Raw genomic sequence first — 22,373 nt, forward strand, 5'->3', positions numbered from 1 at the left:
AGAGCCAGCACAACTAACGACGTCTGCTCCCCTGGTTCAAACTTACTCCCCCACTCCTGCGTGCGCCCAGCACGAAAGGTCCATTAATATTGCGATAGTTGCAGGGTGGCACGTTTTGACGCTCATAGAAATGGGCCTGCAGACACTATGGGATTGGGTAACAGTTTGTCGGTGTGATGAGCACGGACAGACTGTGCTACACTGTATTTATGGACAGTTTCACGAGGCACAACATGCAGGTTTTAGGAGATTCCAACATTGACAGAAAGTGAATGGAAAACACTGTGCAGTGGCTACTCATTTTGCAATCTATGATGTGAATGTGTAGTGCTATGGAGTAGCTACAATGAAGTGCCTGATTTTGTTTTGGTTTCTCTGTGTGACACTTTGGTGGCAAGAAATCATGCCGATATTATTGTTGTTGATTGTGCAGGGAAAATTGCACAGCGTGTTACACGAGTTTCAGTGCCGTTTGTGATGAAGCAGACACTTGCCCAGTTCATGCGTTTGTTTCCGAACTTTTGCATGCATTTTTACCGCATTATGCAGTCACTGATGAGGGAGGGTCATTTTCTATTTGGTCCGTGAATGCAGACAGCGTGATACATTGCAAAGAAGTGTATTTCTGCCTTTGTTTGATATGTGCCAATGACATTCTGTGCCCCTGGGAATATGACGTTTCACAGCACAAATACTTTTGGCATCTTAGTATGCCAGCCATCCCGATTTTTGCGCACCGCCTCTACATTGGTTTGGTGCCCTTTTTGAAAGTATTCATACTTATTTGTAGTTAGTGTTGCACTGCGACTCTCTTGAAAACGCTCTGCAACACGTAAACAAACCTATTTTTACAGCGACCCCCTTTCTAACCGATTCCACTACAGTGTTTCCCACACATCTAGCCGTGCATGTGTGCATTGGCAATTCCGTTGTTTATCTGTGCAAGTTGCTTTCTTTATTTACCTTTTGTTCCTTTCCCAGTTCATTTTCATTTATCATGCTGTTCTCACACACACCAGAGAAGGAACAACAGCAAAGGTCAGGTACAGAAGGGGTAGCACCTACCTGGATACTGTAGGGGACGTGCCAGGAGACATAATTATTGGGTGGCCCTCACATACATAGGCGCCACTCATTGTAATGCTCCCGTAAGGACCGTTCCCAGGCACTTCGAAGTACCTTCCCTCTGTACAGTAGGGCGTTCCAGTACATGCACAATACAATACCCTTTGCCGGTGAAGGGTCTGTAGTGTGGCACATGGTTTGCTAAGGATGCTTTAGAGCTCCGCTGCCCTACAGGAGTGCCCCTCTTGTTGCCCGTAGCAGTTGTGGGCAATGATGTACATGAAAGTAGGATACGTAATTGTTGGAAGGGCGGTAGCCTGCCCACTGGTCCCCTGTGCTTTCATTTCAGTGAACACCATTAGTGTTAGGGGAAGCATTCACGGATATGCATACATTGTGGAATACAAGAATGTTTACGACAACGGGAAACACAGCTTCATTACGTGCAGCAGGAAGCCATTTATTGTGTGGGACCGATGCAGCGAACACGCTTTTCTAACCACCACTAAGGTTGTTTGCGCTCTGCATATTCTGCTGTTTTTTTATTTGCCTTTACATGCACTAGTATGTGAATGAGGAAGGTGCACAAGCATTGCCATTTTGCAGACTTAGTTACAAACTGTCCCAGCTGCAGTTACATGTTATCTTCAACTGTACGACGGCAGACAACCTCTTGATACTTTCAGTCACACTGCTGAGTGCACACACAATGTATCTGGTTAACGGGTCATGGAAATGCAACCAGCATATAAATCAAAGTAATGCGACATTTAACACGCCCACGTGACTGGCATTGCAGGTTGCTGTTCCTTGGTTATTAGTGGCCGTTATACAGTTAGGAGTACTTTAGCCACACATTGGTAGGTTTGCAGAGCCACACAGGAAGTCGGCAGCAGTACTTTAAATGCCATAGTCTACTGTATGAATCCGTAGGGCTAGCGACAGGGGCAGTGTTACCAGCATACAGTGGATGACCTATGCATTTTGGTTTCTCTGTGTGACTTATAGCTGCCAAAAGGTCTAGGTGTGGAACGGAAACACATGACCTTCCCCAACTACTTACCAATACATTTGAAGATGCGGACATGCGCCCACTAATGGAGTCCTACGGACAGCTGCAGTGTGATTGCACATACGACAACTAGGTTCAGTGTCCCTAGGAAACTTCCATATTGCTCATCTGTAGTTATCTCGGCCAGTAGTGTGTGGTGCAGATTTATCATACACTGTTAACAGAAAAAAAAAAAAAGGGTCTTCTGACACAATAAACAACATTTACTATGTACATCTGCAATTGGTACAATACACCAACTCTATTCGGAAAAGTAAGGGGAAGCACAAATGGATATATACACCAGGCAGTTTTCCCTTTCCACACGTTTATCATGATGGCAGGCAAGGAATGAGTAACAAACCATTGTTAACGGGACGTTATGGTTATGTTGCCGTACCAAATACCTATCCTCTTTACAGAAAACGGTATGCTAAAGCAACGTTCTGCTTACAGTACCTTACTAAAAACCTATGAAATTCGCTAACAATAACATTGTTAAAGGGATGTTATGGTTGAGTTGCACTAGTAAAAACCTATGAAATTCGATGGAAAAAAGTTGTTACAGGGATGTTATGGTTATTGGTAAAACCGAGAAAAAAAACGAAATTCGACAGTTATGGCAAGCTAAGAAACCATAACTCGTGCCACCAGTGTGCACTGCAAGGACTAATACCCATGACATGAAAGATGCCAACACAAATCTCATTCATGACATCACATGTGGGGCTCCCTCCGTTTTGTTCACTACGCTTTTACCTTTTTGTTTTTTAAAAGGTGCTTCCCTAGAAACACTGTTTTTGATGTTTTCATGCGTAAATGTGTGTTTTTAATGTTAACTCACATTCTTACAATAGGCTCTTCAGTTCAGTTTGTAGATTGCGAAACAATGTTTCATTGCCACTGTACGACAAAGACATGCCATTTGTTGTGAAAAAGGATTATGTATCGCAAACCAATGTTCTCATTCTCACAGTAGAACATCCCAGCAGCACTTAAGAAGTCACACATGCTTCTGTTGATGAGACCCCTTCTGAACTCTGGCTGGCAACTGGAATCATTGGAATAGTTCCACACTATTCTCGCGGGTATGCATGAGAAAAGCACCTTGGCAGAAGGAAAAATGCGCTGCACTGCTTTCATCATAATCGTCAATTGATGGAACACACGGGAACAAGGCATGTAACCCATAAAGAAGGCTTCAAAGTGCAAGATCACTACATGTACAGTTGACGAAGAGGCCACGCGTCGACATTCTAGAAGCCGTCCGCCGAAACAGCACAATTTGGCTATACACCACAAAGCGTCTACTCCCTCCGAACCAAAATTGCCAGACATGTCTTCTTGGGGGGCATAGACGCACAAATCTTTCACAAAGCCATCACCCACGAAGAAAACTGTACATCTTGCATGTTTCCCAGTCGCAGTACACAAAGTAATGGGGAAAGTGAATGCCTCCCTTTCCTGTGACGCACACCCAAAGCACCTGATTGGCCAAAGGCCATAGTCCCATTTCCATTGGCCAGCATGCTGAGAAGCGCAGATTCTGGCTCGTGCCTTTCTCCATGTACCGCCAGGGAAAGCAGGAGGAGTCCTTTTTCCTATTTGCGCGCTTTCCTCTGACGCACACCCAGAGCAGCACCTGATAGGATAATCGCTACAGTCCCATTTCCATAGGCCAGCATGGTGAGGAGCGTTGAATGTGGCATGTACAGGTCCCCAAGTACATTGAGGGCTGGTCCCCAGTGCAGCAGGAGTCCCTCTTCCTATTGCCGCACATCCTAAGCAACTCATTGGACAATCCCTACAGTTCCATTTTCGAGGCCGCCACCTGCAAAATCCCTGCATGTGGCTTTCGTGCGGGCGTGGGGGAATAACTTGCAGGGAGTTCGTGGTAAGGGGAGACTCTTAAGAGTCTGTTTTTTTTTTGTTTAGATGCTTCTACAGAAACACCTTTGTTGTCTGTTTTTAGTAGCTTTTAAGCTCACATTACTACAGTAAACTCTTCACTGCATCATGTAGACGAGCAAACAAAACTGCATTGCCAATGGGTGACAACAAAATGCCATTTTCTTTGAAAAACTCTGAATTTCACAAGTAATGAGGTCATTGTTGCAGAAGAACATTCCACGAGCGGACAAAAAAAGTGTACATGCTTCTGTTGATGAGACACCTTCCTGCATCTGACGCGAAACAACATCAATGAGCAGTAGCCCACACTCTTCGCTGTATTATAGATGAGAAAAGTAGTTTGGCAGTGGGAAAAAGCGTCCACACAACATCCAGCAACCTCCTCAGTCTACGGAACAAACCTAAGCAAGGCAGGTAACCCATATGCATGCCACCGTAATGAATGACGATAATATCTACTACTGGAAAAGTAGCAAGGTGTTTGCAAAGTGCATGAATATTGACTACATAGCACTCATACACAGCGTTCCACAATAAGTCCACTCCTTCCAAACCAAAATTGCCATCAAAGTATCTTTGCAGGGCATAGTAGCGCAGATCTATGACAAAGGGATCACAAACAGTCAACACAATACGTTTCGCCATTTCAGCCACCCTCAGTAAGCAGAGTATAATGTGCAACCGTTTCACCTCCCCTTCCTGTTAACCACACCCACACTACCTGATTGGCTAATCCCCACACTCCCATGGCAATTGGGCAAGGTGGTGTAAGGGGCAGATTGTGGCACGTGTGCCTCCCAAAGTAGCGCGTGGGCGGCACCCCTGTAAAGCTGGACCAGTCCTTCTTCCTTTTGCACTATCTTCTCTGCAGCTCTACTTCATTGGGGTAAGGGTAAATAGGCACAAACTCATCCACCAACTCATCCACCAATCGCATTCAAGCCGCCATAATCGAACACGGTCACTCCTGTACAACACTTGAAATGTACCATTACACATTTACAGCACAAATGTGGGGCCATTCAAAAGCACTTCCACTACATCGTATGCACGATTTCTGCATCCGCATACATCCACATAGCCACCCAGGATGTGGCACGTGTATAATCCACTAGCTTTTTGTAATAGTGAACGGGGAAGGGGGGGGTGGTAAACAATATGAAACTGGGTAGGGGATTCAGTCTTCCAGCGTAGTTGTATAAAGGTCTTTTTTGTATTTTCTCTTTATATGCGTTTCAGTTTGCCTCTCCTCACATTTTTACAACATTCTGGTCAATGTGGTCGATGCTTCTTGCCCAGTGTAAAACAGCATTGCCAATGGCGCTCAAATAAATGCCATTTCTACGAAACCACTGCATATTTTGGAACCTCATTATCTCACAGTGGGTGGAGAACATGGCAGCAGTCTGCATAAACTGATGTATAATTCTGTTTGTAGCACACCTTCTGATCTCTGGCTGGGGACAAATTACACCGTCATGGACCCATACAGCTCTTGGTGCTGTGCATGAGAAAATAAACTTGGCAGTAGGAAATATACGCATCACTGCGGTCAGCAACCTCTTCAGGAGATGGATTAATCGTCCACACGACATGTAACCCAAATGTACATTTCCATAGTGCACCACGTCAAAGTCCACGTTCGTGACGGACGCCACATATCTGCAAAGGCGAACCATCCCGCCGTAACTGCAGTCACCCTGACAGGCCCAGAAAGCGTCCACTCCTTCCAACCCGAAATTACCAACAACTTCTCTTTGCACGCAACACTTGCGCAGATGGCACACAAAAGGTATCACCGGCAATAAGCACTGTGCGTCTCTCCATCTCAACCACCCTCACGACACAGTATTGGGGTGAAATAGTACTGCCCCTTCCTATTAACCATGCCCTAAACTCCTAATTTCCTAATTGCCTATTTCCCACAATTCCATTTCCATTTCCATTTCCGCCATGCTCATAATGGGAGGATGTGCACGTGTGCTTTCCCATGTACAGTGAGGGCCATGGCCTAGTAAACCTCAGACAATACTTCTTCCCTTTGCACGGTCACTTTTTGCAGCACTCCCCCATTGGGTGCCGTCACATTTTAAAACATGCATGCACCAATCACATACAAAACCTCTCCATTGCACACTGTCATTTCTATACACCACTCCATATTTACCTTTAAACACTCTCAGTACACATTCTGTTTGATTGCAAAGCCCCTCCACCAGAAACTTCTGCTAAAGAATGCACGATTGCAGAATCCACAAACATCCTAAGACGCACCCAGCAAACCTTTGGCCATGCAAACATTGCAACCCTTTCCGCACCCACTACAACACTATACATTCAAGCAAGCGACCATGTGGGCACCTAACATTATGCACATACGTAGCAGCACTTCTACCCAACTCCCCCACACCATAAAAGACCCATTCACGAAAACGTGTCACACTTAGCAGAAGTCACAAATATAGCGCAGCCTGCACCACCCCTGCGCACTGCCATTCACAAGCTATTGTGTCACTGCCAACCTATGCACAACAGCTTCACAACATTGGGCATACTTCAATAAATCTGCACACAGCAGAGTAACCGACCACATATAAGCTGCCCTTCAACCAGACCCACTTCCATACTCACATTACATACACACTGCGCCCTATGGCCACACTACACATCTTCTCACTACCCCATCTCCTGCCGCACACCAAATACTGTAGCATGTTCCAACTATCACCACAACCATAGAATGAACAATACACGCTTTGCAAATCACTTGTGCTGCTGTAGCACGTCGACAATGTGCACAGCACACATTCTCCAAAGATCACCACCCGTGCTTCATACACTGCCAAACCTGCATTGCTCCAGTGGGTGTGCTCTTTGCACACATTCTCCCCACCGTAATGCAACCATACATGTCAGCATATCACCAACTACCACTAGGCACACATGCACCACTGGCACCAGCACTCCTAACCAACCAACACACCGCAATGGACATGCACATCGTTACATACAACGTTACCATAATGTATAAACATTACACTGTCTCCAGCAACCCTACACCCTTTCATTCACATACTATTGTCTTACCCGCTTCCACTCAAAGGATTGTTTCACTGCCAACGTAACCAGAAAATGTTTACAACATTGCCCATACTGCAAGTATTGTGCACACAGCACACTATCCAAGCACATATAAGCTGTCCTTCAACCATACCCTGTAACATACTGGCAGTATACAAGCATTTCACCCAGTGCCCACACTGTGTGACTTTTCACTGCAGCATCTCCAACCACAGCCCACTGCCATGGAGCTATGCAGCAACAAATTGCAACAGTTACCATAATGTACAAACAAGACACTCGCTCCTGCATCCCTGTGCACTTTCAATCACATACTATGGTCGTACCCACTACCATTCACAAGTATTGTACCACTGTCAACCTACCCACAATCTGTTTGCAACAGTGGCTTATAACGGCTTAAATGTGCTCCACACCCATTCCTTACATGTCACCGCCCTCTAACTGATTCACATTGAAAAATGCATTACTGCTGAGGGTGTCCTCAAGTCCTAGGACTCTTGAAGGCATGGCCTGCATTGCTCCAGTGGGTGTGCTCCTTGGACACATTCCCCCCACCGTAATGCAACCATACATGTCAGCATGTCACCAACTACCACTATGCACATATGCACCACTGGCACCAGCACCCCTAATCAATCTCCACACCGCAATGGACATGCACATCGTTACATACAACTGTTACCATAATGTGAGGGGCGTGGCTACAGGGCCATGAGCTAGGTTGCAGATCCCCTGAGCTCCCGTGCTCCGGCATTGATCCGAACAAACATAGGATGAAATAGAAGGCTTCAACAAGTTGTCTAAAAGCCACGGACTGATGAATATGCAGAGCACACAACGTGCAAAGATTGCAAGAAAATAAAGCTTCCTGAAGGCATTATTACACATATGAAGTCGAAAGGCCAATGCGACCGAAAAGTGAAGATGGCGCCAGCACAGAGATAGAATGAAGGCTCAGAGCTGCGGACGGGCTCCTGCGAGTGAGTTTACAGTGCAGAACGAACATGCAGGAAGATGCGGTGAAACATACGCATGCGCAAGGACGGCAGCCCGCGACATTGTAGCGAAAACACTGCTGAGCTTGAAATGGCAGATGGGCGGAACGGACGAAGATACATTGTGACAAACAAAGGCACACAGGGTCACCCAGCCCGGAGAGGAAGAAAGGGGTGCATGAGGGTGGAGGCAAGTGCAGTAAGGAAAAGCAGCATCACACTAGGCAGGAGGAAGGTACAATAAGATAATACTCCGAAGATAAGTCTACAACTGCACCAAAAGGACAATTAAGCCACGGCCCGACGCATAACGCACTGCGGAATTCAAGATGGCGCCAGGCCAGCGATGGAAAAAAGGATTTGGGAAGAACTGGGAACCACATTGTGAGCCCCAAGACGAAACAAACTGGAATAAGACTAATGGGCACATGTGTTAGACGATCCTCTGCACACCAGTTCACTACACATCAGAACACTGCTCACATTTCTCCACCATCCCCTCCCACGGTTCCAGGCTCAGGTGATTCGGTTAACCCAAAGAACCGACAACCCCGTACCAGCTTTGGTGTACGGGCTCGATTGCAACCCTTTCTGCATTGGCAATTGCCTTGGAGAGCGTATAGCAGAAGGGGCGGTGTTACGTCACCACGTCGGTCACGTGATCCAGAGTCACGTGACCTTGTTGGACGTCACATGATCCAGAGACGTCACATGACTCTCAGACACACAGTATAAAGGTCTGAGAGACAGAACACTCATTGCTTCTCAGCTGGCTTCAGACCCTGTTTGGCGTTACTACTTGCTCCTTGCTATCTTGATCACGGAACTCTACCTCGGACTCCCCTTTTGTACCTTTGCTTGGAACTGTTGACCTGTTGCCGGATTTTGGACTTCACCTCGACTTGTCTTTGGATCATCCCTGGGTACCTTGCGGAACTTCTACGCCCTTTCCCTTCTTGGGATTCAAGTCAAGCCCTCTCTCCTACAGGTGGCTAACCCTTCATCCACGCTAACCTGCGGTTCTACCATTCCAGGGACCGCCGCATCATCTGAGTCTCGAACCTCTCTACTAGGTTATCTGGGTTACCCTTACACCAGATAGGTAAGACATTTTAGATCCTTTTGTTTATCTGACTGTATTGTGATTGCCTGGTACTTAACCCCGTTCCTTCTCGACAGCAGCATCGGTGTTCCAGAGGCTCCGTGGATCTGGGAAGACATCTCCCACCTGTGGCCTCAAAGGTCGCACAGCGGGTTTCTATTAAGTTCCCCTGTGCGTCACTTGGGGACAGAGGACTCATCGGTCTACACGACACTCAAGTCAGAACAGACTGAGAAGCCGTATAGTCGTGTTTGACGATGCAGGGATCCACGGAAGAACCCATAGCTGCTTTAGTCCAGGCAATTACAGTATTAAGGGCAGATATGGCAGCCGCGAACACAGTGATCCACCAAAGGTTGGATTCCATACAGAGTGTTCAGCATTCCCTTCCTGCAGACCCTGAGTTTGGAGATGCCAGCTCCTTCACTACACCCCCTCCCTTGGTTACTTCTACAGTCCCAACTCCAATGATCCTCCCATCTCCTTCCCCCCTGGCTGCTCCGGAACGCTATCAAGGTGACCCCAAGAAATTCAGAACCTTTGTTAATCAGTGCAAGTTACACTTCTTATGCAGACCTTTGGCTTTTCCTACTTCCACTACTAAAGCCGCCTTCGCCCTCTCCCATTTAGCCGGAACGGCTGCCGCTTGGGCTAATCCCCTGCTAGAGAATAATAGCCCAGTCCTTTACGACTTTGATTTGTTGGTTCTAGAAATGTCTCGAGTATTCGATACCCGACACAAGGCGCAGTCTAGGGATTTGGAGTTTTTAGAACTGACTCAGGGTAGAAGGACTTTGATAGAATACATCACCCGTTTCAATCAGCTAGTTGCAGAAACATCATGGCCAGAAAACAAGCGGGCGGTGGTCTTTTATAGGGGGTTGAGTAACACCATGAAAGATGCTTTATCAGTGATCCCTTCTATGCCTACTCAGTATCAGGAATTGGTTGATCTCGTCTTGCAGGTAGATGCACGACGATCAGAGCGTAGAGCTGAATTGGGGGTCTCTTCCCATCCTACTCTTGCTAGTACTCCTGCTTCCAGTACAGAAAACCTATGCAAGTGGGAGGTTTACGTAGTCCTATCACAACATCAGAGAGGGAACGTAGATGGGTGGACAATGCATGCTTTTATTGTGGCACCACTGGACATATTGTGAAAGAGTGTCCTCGACGTCCCAAGAAGAGCCAGGTTTTTCGGATGGCTCGACCTTAGATCCGGAGAACAGGTCGAGTGTCCCGTCATCATCTCCGGGTACCTCTCTTGCCTTTGCTCGTGTCCAACCCGTCTCTGTAAAGGCTACTCTATGTCCCTCTACAGGCCTTCTTCATGCAGTCAATATCATCATTGATTCAGGTGCCACTGGTAATTACATAGATATTGATTTGGCCCATTCCCTCAACCTACCTTTAGTGGTAAAAACACGACCGGAACATGTCCAAGCCGTAGACGGCTCTGCATTGGTTTCTGGTCCTGTTAGACACCAAACTGCACCCCTCTTGTTGAACATACAAGAAACACACACAGAAACCTTATGTTTTGATTTAATTACCACACCCCAATTCGGTATCATACTAGGAATTCCATGGTTACGTGAACATAACCCACTGATCAATTGGCAGTCAGGCACTGTACTCTTCGAGTCCGAAGTCTGTCAGAATTATTGTCTCCCGGTCCATCAAGCCTCTGACACACCTTCTCGGGCCTTGGGAGCTTTAGCTCAACTCACTGTTGATGATCCAGAGATTGTTCATTCACATACTGTTGGGGGGTTGGTGTCTGGGATTCCGCCTGAGTACAAAGCATTCAAATCGGTTTTCGATCGGGGCTCTTCCGAGGTACTTCCTCCACATAGACCATATGACTGCCCAATCGAAACACTTCCTGATTCCGCTATCCCTTCGGGCAGGATCTATTCTTTGTCCCCTTCGGAGGAACAAGCATTGAAAGAGTATGTACAGAACGCCTTACGTTTAGGACACATCCGTCCCTCCACTTCACCAGCAGCAAGTCCCATATTCTTTGTACCCAAGAAGGAGGGGGATTTACGCCCTTGTGTGGATTATCGACGTCTTAACGCTATCACAAAAAAGGATAGATATCCAATCCCGTTAATCACCCCACTTCTGGACCATTTAACTCATGCTTCCGTTTTCACCAAGCTTGACCTACGTGGCGCATACAATTTAGTACGCGTTCGCGAGGGAGACGAGTGGAAAACGGCTTTCTGTACTCGTTACGGCTTGTACGAATATTTAGTCATGCCTTTTGGCCTATGTAATGCCCCAGCCACATTCCAACGAATCATGAATGACATATTCAGGGATATTCTGGACGTTTACATGGTTGTGTACTTGGACGACATCTTAATCTTTTCTCGTGATCTTGATGACCATGTAAAGCATGTTCGAGAAGTACTATCCCGTTTGTGAGTACAGTCCTTATTTGCCAAACCTGAGAAATGTCAGTTCCACAAAACTTCTGTTGAGTTTCTGGGTTTCCACATCACCCCTGGGGCGTTATCCATGAACGAATCTAAGGTCAAAGCGGTATTAGATTGGCCAGTACCTCAAACACTCAAGTCCTTGCAGGCCTTTTTGGGATTCGCCAACTTTTATAGACGTTTCATTTCTTCTTTTTCCACAATTGTTGCGCCGCTCACGGCTCTGACTAGTCCTCAGGTACCCTATCATTGGCACGGGGAACATCAGGAGGCTTATGAGGCTCTGAAAACTGCTTTCACTACCGCACCGGTACTCCAGCACCCCAATCCTGATCTTCCGTTCATAGTAGAGGCAGATGCCTCTTCTTTTGCTCTCGGTGCGGTATTGTCACAAACGTGTCCTACAACAGGCAAATTACACCCAGTGGCATACCATTCCCGTAAGTTCTCCAGTACTGAGACTCATTACACTGTTACGGAGAAAGAACTCTTGGCTGTCATGGATGCCTTTCGTACATGAACGTCTATTCCTTCCCACACCTGACACTCGTAATCTGGCCCTTGAGTGGTCTCATGATGCCCCTTTTAATGCCCATCCCGGTCAAGAGCGCACTTTAGATCTTCTCAAGCGCTGGTGTTGGTGGCCCTCTATGAAGCGCGATGTAGACTGCTATGTCAATTCATGTGCAGTGTGTGCTCAGGCTAAACATCGGAGAGGCCGACCGGTTGGGTTGCTACTTCCGCTTCCAGTTCCTCCCAGGCCTTGGCATACACTGACTATGGATTTCGTTACCGATCTCCCCAAGTCACGAGGCTTTGACTCCATCTGGGTAGTGGTGGACACGTTTACAAAACTACATAGCATATGCAAGGGATTCATCTGGCACAATACCAGGAACAGGGAAGCGCTGTAGAAATTGCAAAATGCATATGAACAAGGAGGCCTCAGACTACCAAATTTCGAAGTGTATTATCTCGCTAGCCAGTTGCAATTCGTAACCAGGTGGCTCTCTGGAATCCAAGCATTGGAATCCAAATCACTAGGGGAGGCGGGCACCCCATACTTCTTAAACGAGAGGATATGGTTGTTAAAACAAGGTAAGGGGGGAAAAGGAAACCTGTTGAGCCTGGGAGGGAGGGTCTAGCATAGAGCATGCCAGTTAATGAATAACCCGACCCCATGGTCCCCACAAATACCACTAGTGGCGCTACAAGGGACAGATGAACGCACGCAGAATAATATCAGGCGGAAATGGGAACCAGTAGGCATAGCGTCAGTTGGAGATGTTTGGTCAGAGGGCCAGCCTAAGGAATTCGAGGGGCTGGTGGCGGCAGCAGGGCTACACAGGGGCCAGCATATAGTATATTCTAAAACAATCCAGAACATTAAACGTACATGGCCCAACATATTGCTAACCCGGCAAGAAGATGCAGTGATAGAAACCTTGTACAACGTGTCGGAGGGAGGACACGAAGTATCCCACATTTATGGGCTCTTGATGTCCAAAATAGGAAAGAAGATCACTCAAACAAGAACAGACTGGAAGGGGGAAGTGATGACACAAATGGAGGACGGGATGTGGGCAAGAGCGCAAAGATACCACAAGAAGGTGTCGAGAAACGCCAGATTTCAACAAGATCTAGTTGTACATAACACAAGGAGGATGCATGACGCCCCAGAAGGTGGTCGAATTCCACCAAGCAGGCATACAGAGTTGCCTGAAATGTGGGGAGGTGAACGCAGGTATGACGCACATATTCTGGTCATGCCCTGAAATTAAGAGGTTTTGGAGGGAGGTGGCCCGATACATGGCAAGATGGGAAAATATCCCCAGGGGTTCTCTATGTCCAGGTTATCTACTGGGGGGATTTCTGAGGCCGCACAACGCTACACGTGTAAGCAAACTCAAAGACCTAGCCTATCGGTCAAACGCAGAATAGCGATGAACTGCCATATTTGCGCATAAGACCGTCAGCGCAAATATGGCAGCAAGACCTGCAGAGATGGGCACGGGTGGAAACGGAAGTGTGGCAAGAGGTGGCGGGGGTGGGGGGGGGGTCGGGGAGGAAGAGGCTGTAACACTTGCGACCTGGAGACACTTGGTGGCCACAATATTAACGATGGATGCAGCACCTGAGGAGTACGAGTTGTAAGGGGAACGAAACAAATATGGACTCTTAGATCGGAATGTAATGGCTATGTGAGAGATACTGTAGGCCTGTGGGAGGGGGCATTGGGGGGTATATGGTTAATAAAACGTGACATGAAACTGGGCAGAGGAACGAAGTTGTTATGTTGGGTACTGTTTACCATGATGTAAGATAAAATGTTACATCTAATACAAAACATTTTTTTTAAAACGGTTACCATAATGTATAAACATTACACTGCCTCCGGCACCCCTATGCCCTGTCATTCACATACTATTGTCTTACCCGCTTCCACTCAGAAAGGATTGTTTCACTGCCAACGTAACAACAAAATTGTTTACAACATTGCCCATACTGCAAGCATTGTGCACACAGCACACTATCCAAGCACATATAAGCTGCCCTTCAACCATACCCTCATACTGACAGTACACAAGCATTGCACCCAGTGCCCACACTATGTGACTTTTCACTGCAGCATCTCCAACCACAGTGCACCGCCATGGAGGTATGCAGCAACAAATTGCAACAGTTACCATAATGTACAAACAAGACACTCTCTCCTGCATCCCTGTGCACTTTCAATCACATACTATGGGCGTACCCACTATCATTCACAAAGTATTTTGCCACTGCCAACCTACCCACAATCTGTTTGCAACAGTGGCCTATAACGGCTGAAATGTGCTCCACACCCATTCCTTACATGTCACCACCCTCTACCTGATGCACAAAGAAAAATGTATTACTGCCGTGCGTGTTCTCAGGGCTTAGGCTCTTGAATGCATGGCCTACCGCCTTCGGCCATGCACCCAATAGTCTAGGCCTTGAACAAACTCACTGCAACGTAACGCCACCATGCATGTCTCCATATCAGAAACTACGACAATCCACATACACACCACTGCCACCAACACTCCTACCCAACATGTACAACACCATGGCGCTACGCAGCAACAAATTACAACAGTTAACATAATGGCCATGTGGCCAGCTAACATTTTGCACGAACGTGGCATACGTAGGTAGCGGCACTTCACCCCAACTCCCCCACACCATAAAACACCCAATCACGAAAACAGGTCGCACTTACCAGATTGCACAAACATACCACATCCTCCACCACTCTTACCCACAGCCATTCACAAAGAATTGTGTCACTAACCACAACATTTTCACCACACTGGGCCTACTTCAACAAATCTGCACACTGCATAGGCCTTGAACACACCTACAGCAATGTAATGCCACCATGCATGTCACCGACTACGACCATCCACATACACACCACTGCCACCAGCAGTCCTACCCAACCTGTGCACCACCATGCAGCTATGCAGCAACAAATTGCAACAGTTAACACAATGTACAAACAAAACACTCTCTCCTGCACCCCTGTGCACTTTCATTCACATACTATGGGCGTACCCACTCCCATTCACAAAGTGCTGTGTCACTGCCAACCTACCCACATTCAGTTGGCAACACTGACCCTACTGCAGCCAATCTGCACACACTGCACTATGCAAGCACCAACCTGTACTGGATGCAGAGTCAAACATGACTTCCTGCGGTGGGTATGTTGCAGCCCTACGCTCTTGAGTGCATGCCCTACAGCCTACGGCCTACTCCTTCACAGACCCACCACACATTTAATCACCCATGCATGCCTCCATGTGCCCAACTACTGCATTCCATCCGCAGCGCACCGCCACCCGTGCTCCCACCCAACCTATGCCATGTGCAATTCACTTCCGATCTGCAATTGACCTGCCACCACGAAAAGAGGTTGCCGCAAACAGGATGTGGCAGAAGCTATAGGACCGTTACAACAGCTACCTCCAATCACCACAGAAAATACTTGCCTACATCTGTCACATGAACCACTTCTCACTCCCCCAGCCGTTCCGTCCCTTATTGCTGCCAACACAATGCATATGGTACATTTTCCAGACCCTTCCGCAGCCGCACTGTACTCCGATACACCATGGCGGCTTTCCTAAAAAATGTCGACGCACAGCATGCTTCCCTCCAGCCAACCACCGGCCGTGTCCAAACTTCTCCGACACCACGCCGTATTGCGATCCAATGACACTTCTGTCTGCGGAGCGACCAGGGAAATGGGTCTGCGAAGCGGACCCAGATATCACTAATTTTTTGGGATGTGCATTTCAGTATTTTGCAAAAAAACTACTGGTCTGATTTCAAACAAACACACAAAAGCAAGCTTTCTGGCCCAAGCCCCCGCTCCTGCCGCAAATTTGGTGAAAATCCATCCAGCCGTTCGGGCGGCAGCCATGCACAAAGTTTTTCACCATTCAGTCTATGGGAGAAAAAAAATGTGGGACCCCCTTATAACTCCCCCCCCACACGAAACATCCCCCAACTTGGCGAAAGAATTCAGAGCCGGCCATATAATTTTTTTGCAGAGTTTGATGAGGATTCCTCCATGGGGAGCGAAGTTCTAAGCCACCGAAAAAGTGCTCTTCCTATGAGTTTAGCAACTTAACCATAACTACACGCCCGCTATCGCAAGTCGTGTAATATATATGTGTTTAATTCAGCATTTACCACACTTTGCCTTGTCAAAATAAAATCCTCTACCAGCTTAGCATATTCCCATTACATGCAAATTGCTCTCATGCCAAGTCACAATTCAGCTAAGGAAAAGTAGGGCAAAGCCTACTTTGTTGACTACCCTTACATATGTTTATTTCAAAACAGTGGGCAAGATTGAAAAAAGAACATTTGGAAACCATGTGATCAAGTTATATGCAAAAAGTGTGAATCACAGGGATAAAATAACATTCCATTTTATAGCGATGACTTGAAACATGCACAAATTTTATAACAACCCAACAAACAAAATAGAACACATTACATAAACATTTTGAGCAAAGAGGGTATGGTTGTAGCGAAGGGTGACCAATTCATAATGGGTAGTGACTTGACACCCATCTGGCCTTTATGAAGGATGCAGTAACACAGAGAACAGCTCACAGGATCACCTCCTCTCCATGCAGGTCATTCTGGTAAATGGCTTGCACGTGTAGCTACCTAAGACAAATTGGAATTTTCCATATGGTAGAGAATTACTTGTAAATTGGATGCGTTTTGCCCAATTTTGAGCAAAAACACTGCTCATAAATTGCTCGATTTCAACTATTGAAAGTTAAAAGCCTGTCAGAATTTGAACATATTCATACAGCTTCCCCAGAGATCTCTGTAGATCTCCCCATTTGTGTACATAGCCAAAGGGGATCACCCCTAGCAATTGTTCGCCCACACCATGGCTCTCCTCAGTGCTTGCTCTCACCCTGTTTTGTACAGTTTAATAACTTGGTTTAAGCTATATTCATCCGTTCCATATGAAAGTATATACATACAAAGCTCACCTTTCCTACCTAATTACTTAATTTGTTTTCTTGTTTCGTAAAACAAAGGCTGAAACAGAACTCTCAAATCATAGTTGTTTGAGTCTTGGCATTAATGGCACATGTGACTTTACATTCCTGTTTAGTTTTTATAAATGTAGTGGCATGCACCAGAATGCAGTCCTCTAGTAGTTCTCCGCATTCACATAAGTGTAAAACTGCAGTTAGCAGTTGAGTTCCTATAGTGGGACATGCATGGAGGTGGGCTCCTCCATATCACAGCAAATTCCATCTTAACCTTTAATACAGTTGGGCTACTACTGCCTTAAAACAGAGAACTCAGTACCTTCAATTAAACAAAATTCAGAGTTTCACCATGAACCTCAGTACTTAGCGCTAGATGTACCTTTTTTCTTGCAAGCTGGGACATGGATTGTCTTTTTTCTACACACACACATCCACACTGAGCAAAAAACGATTACGGATTCCTCATTCTGCTTGAAAGCCTAAAATAGCAGCATGCAAATTAATGCTAACCAAAATAAATCTTAAGAAACAAGGCGAGACTGAAACAATCACAGCCCCAGCTTTGTTTCACATTGCCGGCAGATTTATGCCCACATTCCCTTTTTAATCAATTGCACCTCTTGGTGACAATGGCCACAACACACATTTCCTATTTGCTTTAGTTATGGATATGTAACCCCTTGTTGTGACACTTCCCTGAGCCATTCAAGCCCAGAAGCAGCCCCTTCTCTCACCATTTACACAACTTTTGACTGTTTGATTTGCAAGGAGAGGCGGCAGGGGAAGAGGCCCAGGGACTTCAGACACCAAAATGTACACACATTGCTCATTTTGGTGTCTGGTGTAGAGAGCTACAGGGAAGCCCCAGGAGAGCTACCAGTAGCTCATGATCTACTGGTTGGAGACCCTGGCCTTAGAGAGACATCCACTTTTTCCCGGTAAGTATCACCCAGACAGGAGAACAGGGTATTCACATTCCCTTCATTGATCTTATAAAGGAGGTCCAATCTACTCCACGTATACTTCATCCATCAAGAACTAATACCCAACTCGAGTCTGATTACTCCAATAGGTACTGACTGGGGGGAAGCCCCCACACTGACCTCCAGATCTTGCCCTCGAGTACATCCAGCCATTGTCTCTTTTTAGCATTAAGCATTTCTCACTTTGAGAGACTGATGCTACACACAACTCCAATCAATCATATTGCCCCTGAGGAAGATCCTGTTAACCACTCTCTGGGATTGAAACATGTAAGTTTTATCTAAGCGTCTCTTAATTCGAACACTGACAATTGGCTTCATGTGTGACCCATCTTTTAACATTCTACAACTGAGGTGTTCTTTTGAATTACCTTGGTCTATATATTGTGGTGTTTTTTGTTTTTCTGTGCTTAACAATTTTATGTCAACTCTCTTTTAAAACTGCACTAGATCACTTTTTGACATTGTGGCATTGTTTGATTAATTTATTGGACAGATTTACGTGCATATATTGCATAAATTTACTGTTGCATATGGACAATTCAAACTCTGCTCTGAATTGTAGTTTGCACCTTTTTATATGCCCCTTTTGAACAAATGGATTCGAATTGATTCATTCTGTAGGAGCTAGGGCTAGGTGATATGGATCAAAAGTCATATCTCAATATTTTTGGGCTGAATGACGCTATACAATATATTTCTGGATATTGTTTATGTGGGTTAAATGCTCCGTTTTAAGCCACCAACTAAATGTTAGATGCCACAAACACCTTTATTTATAAACATTGATCAAAATAAAGTGCAAAACAGGGTTCCTCTTCCCGTTTGAGAATATCAAAACAAAATAGTATAGCATTATATTATATATATAAATGGAAGGACCTGAAATTAACAATGTTTTCCTCTCACCGCGAGCCTAAGGAACTTCTGCTGGGAGGTCTGATAGCCACATGATAGTAGGCATCCTGTACGTCTACTGGTAAAAGAGGAATGATCTTCTGCAGGGTTTCTATTTTGAATGTCTTCCCTTTTACACATACAATCATGGCGTTTAGTTCCAATATCAACCTGAATTTCCCCGACCAGGTTTACTAGGGAATAGAACCCCTGACCCTGCAGAGCCTGAGCAACCTTTACAGTCACTCTCTTTTCTAGCAGTTCCAGGATGGCTCTGGATTTATCACGTTTGCTTTTTGATATATAATTTATGGTCAGGTTTGAATGCATGGAAGGGGCCAAAAACGTATCTGGTACCCACACCGAACAGTCTGTATTACCCAGGCATCTGTAGACCACTTGTTTTGACAAAGAGCCAGAGACTTACACCCACTGGCCTTCTGTGGTTGTCAGAACTTCCGATTTTGCGTGGGAGACTTCAACATCCCTGCTTTGGATCAAAACCCCTGCACCTTGTGAAAAGGTTTGGTTCTGCTGCCTGTTGCTTGCGCCCATCTCCTGGCTCCCGACGGATTATGTCTGGGTGATGTCAGATGAGGAAATCTTCTCCCTAAGCCTGTCCCCATGCTCAGACTTTGTTGACTTTGTCTTCCAGGGAAACACCCAACAGTTTGACTCCTTCAAAGCTAATTTTTTTCTGAGCTGTCGCCTACAGTGACTCTGCTGTCTTCCAGTCGCACAGGTGGAGACGTTGCCTGGCTGACATGCCTGCTCCCATTGCAATGGCCGGACCCCAAACACTGTCATATGCAAAATGTTCTACTAGTTTCTCAAAATTCTCCAGGATAGGAGCACAGTCTGTACAACTCTCCACGACCTTACATAACTTATTAACACCACCCAAAACTGTTTCAGTCGTATAGGAGCCATAGATTTTGACTATAAGTGCCAGAAGAACACCAATATTAACTTTCTTCAGGGCAGCATTTGATTTTCTATCCACGGGGTCTCTCACCGTCACCTCCTCTGCTACCATAGATGAACCATAGATGGACGCCCCACAAACTGGCTAGTATATCATCAATTTTTGACTGCTTCCGGGAGAAAAGCCTCATAGTTTGGCCATGAAGCATGGCATTGAAATGTGTTTGGCATCCTTCAATTCCACAAAAACACACATTTGCACCGCTCAGTGAATCGGGGTGTTTGTTGGGAGTACAAAGTGACTTTGCACCTGCACTGCGCCAATAATTCCATGAATCAGGTCCTAAGCTACTTGTATTTTTCCTACAGCTGTGTCCAAGTACAGGAACTATGAAACAACAGACAGCAACGAGGTGGTGGTGTTCATAAACTCTTGGACACTTAAATTGCTTGACCACATTTGAAAAATCATACATACAACTAAGACAATTTGACCTGACGTGGATGAACTGAATTTAACACGGGCCACAGATAATCTACTGCTGCCATGGGGTCCTTGACGATCGGTAATGCATTTACTAAATTGCACAAATGTACAGAATCCTATATCCGAACCATGATTCCGTTAGTTTGGCAGAATAGTATTTCAGAGCAATTCAAGTTCAAACTTTACTTTTAGTTTTTCCGTTGTTAAATGCATTCACAATCCATTATATTAATGCATTCGGGAATCAGGATAAAAAGAACGGCATGGGAGATAAGCAAATAATTAGTAAACTAGCGAATAATACACCAAAGTGACTTTAAAAACACGGATGCGGGCATGTAACAAATAAAAACGTAAAACTGGGACACAGTCTTGCCCTCTACGTTTAATGTAAGACATATTCGTATTGATGACTGAGACATGGACTTCAATGCGTCTTTAAAAAGTTCTCTTCCCTCAAAACTGTTAACATACCTGAAGAATTATAAAATCCACTTTCACAACAACAACAAAAAAGTTACATTTATAATGAATTGGCCACCGCAAGTATTTGCGAAGTGCAAGTTACGAATAACGGGTTCACAATAAATATTTACAAAATACACAATTTACAAGACCATTTGCGCGTTTCTTTATGCCCGAAGACGAGAGGCATCGCGATTATCCTAATACACAAAGCATCCAGTCAAGAAAGAATGCTTGGTTGTTTTGGTTCGTATTTTATGATGCATTTTGTGCTATCAAACATGCATACACGCGTCTGTGTGTTAAAAACATACACACACGAATTGGTATGATACACCGATAGAGAGATGGAGTTTGACACATAGAAATTCAGACACACGGCTGTAGGGACAACACCGTACTGTTGTCTGCTCATACATGCCATGCTTTGCAGGGTACCACCGACAGTATGTGGCTGACACAGGAAGTACACAGTGCAGAGTGTCATCGCTCAAACGGGCTCTCTATGGGCTGGTACCACAGAGGCGAGAGAGTGCATGGAGCAATGTGTCGCACGTAGACCAATGCCACGCGCTGCACAGTGACAGGGCTCCTGTCACACACATTCATTGTCTGCTCAGATAGATGCATCAGAGCCCGCTGACAGAAAGCAAGGCATCTCCTAGGTAACAGCCCTGCTGCCACGCCGCCCCCAGTTACAGCCGCAGCACGGGATGCTCTGGGTACCACAGATGCTCTCTATGCTCCTTGGACGTGGAACACGTTCATAGCACGCATTGTCCTACCTGCAGCCGGAGCCCGCTTTGGGAGCGCTGCCGCAGCCCACTCCAGCCGCTGTCCGCTTCCCTTCACATGCTTGCCGCTTCCGGCGCCATGTTCTTGCCGGCTCGCCTCGCGCGCAGCCCCCCGGCAGGGAGTGTGCGAGCCCCGAGGTGGGAGGACAACAACAACAAGAGCATCGGCGCCCCGCCTGCCTCTCTTTCTCTTCCCGGCTACAGCTAGCTCTGTGACACTGCCGCCTGACGCTCCCGCGCAGCCTCTGTCGCGCCTCCTGCAGGCGGAGCCGCCGCGCGCAGGCTTCACTCGCCAGAAGTGTGAAGGCCGCGTTAGGAGAGGTTAAAGGCGCTACCAGTCTATCTTGTCCTCGACCCAGAGTTCAGTTATTCCTATTCCGCTTGGTGGGGAAGCACAGTGATCCATGAAGGGCAGCTGCCAAGCAAGGGAGTGCACGTTGATAAGCTCTTTGTCAACACCGACGATGTGCACTGACAGGCACACGTGGGCATGGCTGGCATGGCTGCAGCTCCAAAGAAGGAAGGAGGGTTACACTAAAAAGCATTTAAGGTGCAAGCTATTACAGGGAAGGGCCAGTCTGCAGGGGACAGGTATCTGGGTCACACTGAATGGCACAGG

General features: G+C 46.3%; 1 protein-coding gene across 2 annotated transcripts in view; it reads right to left on the reverse strand.

Annotated features, from left to right (window-relative positions):
* Window positions 1–21,995, reverse strand: part of PAK5 (p21 (RAC1) activated kinase 5) — a 1,510,924-nt gene extending 1,488,929 nt beyond the window's left edge. Inside the window, exon 1 of one of the 2 annotated variants that reach the window (XM_069608301.1) lies at window positions 21,746–21,995. The gene's annotated coding sequence lies outside the window, so the exon portion shown is untranslated. The remainder of the gene's footprint in view (window positions 1–21,745) is intronic. The other variant, XM_069608302.1, reaches the window with a different exon arrangement.
* Window positions 21,996–22,373: the final 378 nt, after the last annotated feature.

Source organism: Ambystoma mexicanum, chromosome 4q, assembly GCF_040938575.1.
Source record: "Ambystoma mexicanum isolate Mex_15411 chromosome 4q, UKY_AmexF1_1, whole genome shotgun sequence".
NCBI classification, from domain to species: Eukaryota; Metazoa; Chordata; class Amphibia; order Caudata; family Ambystomatidae; genus Ambystoma; species Ambystoma mexicanum.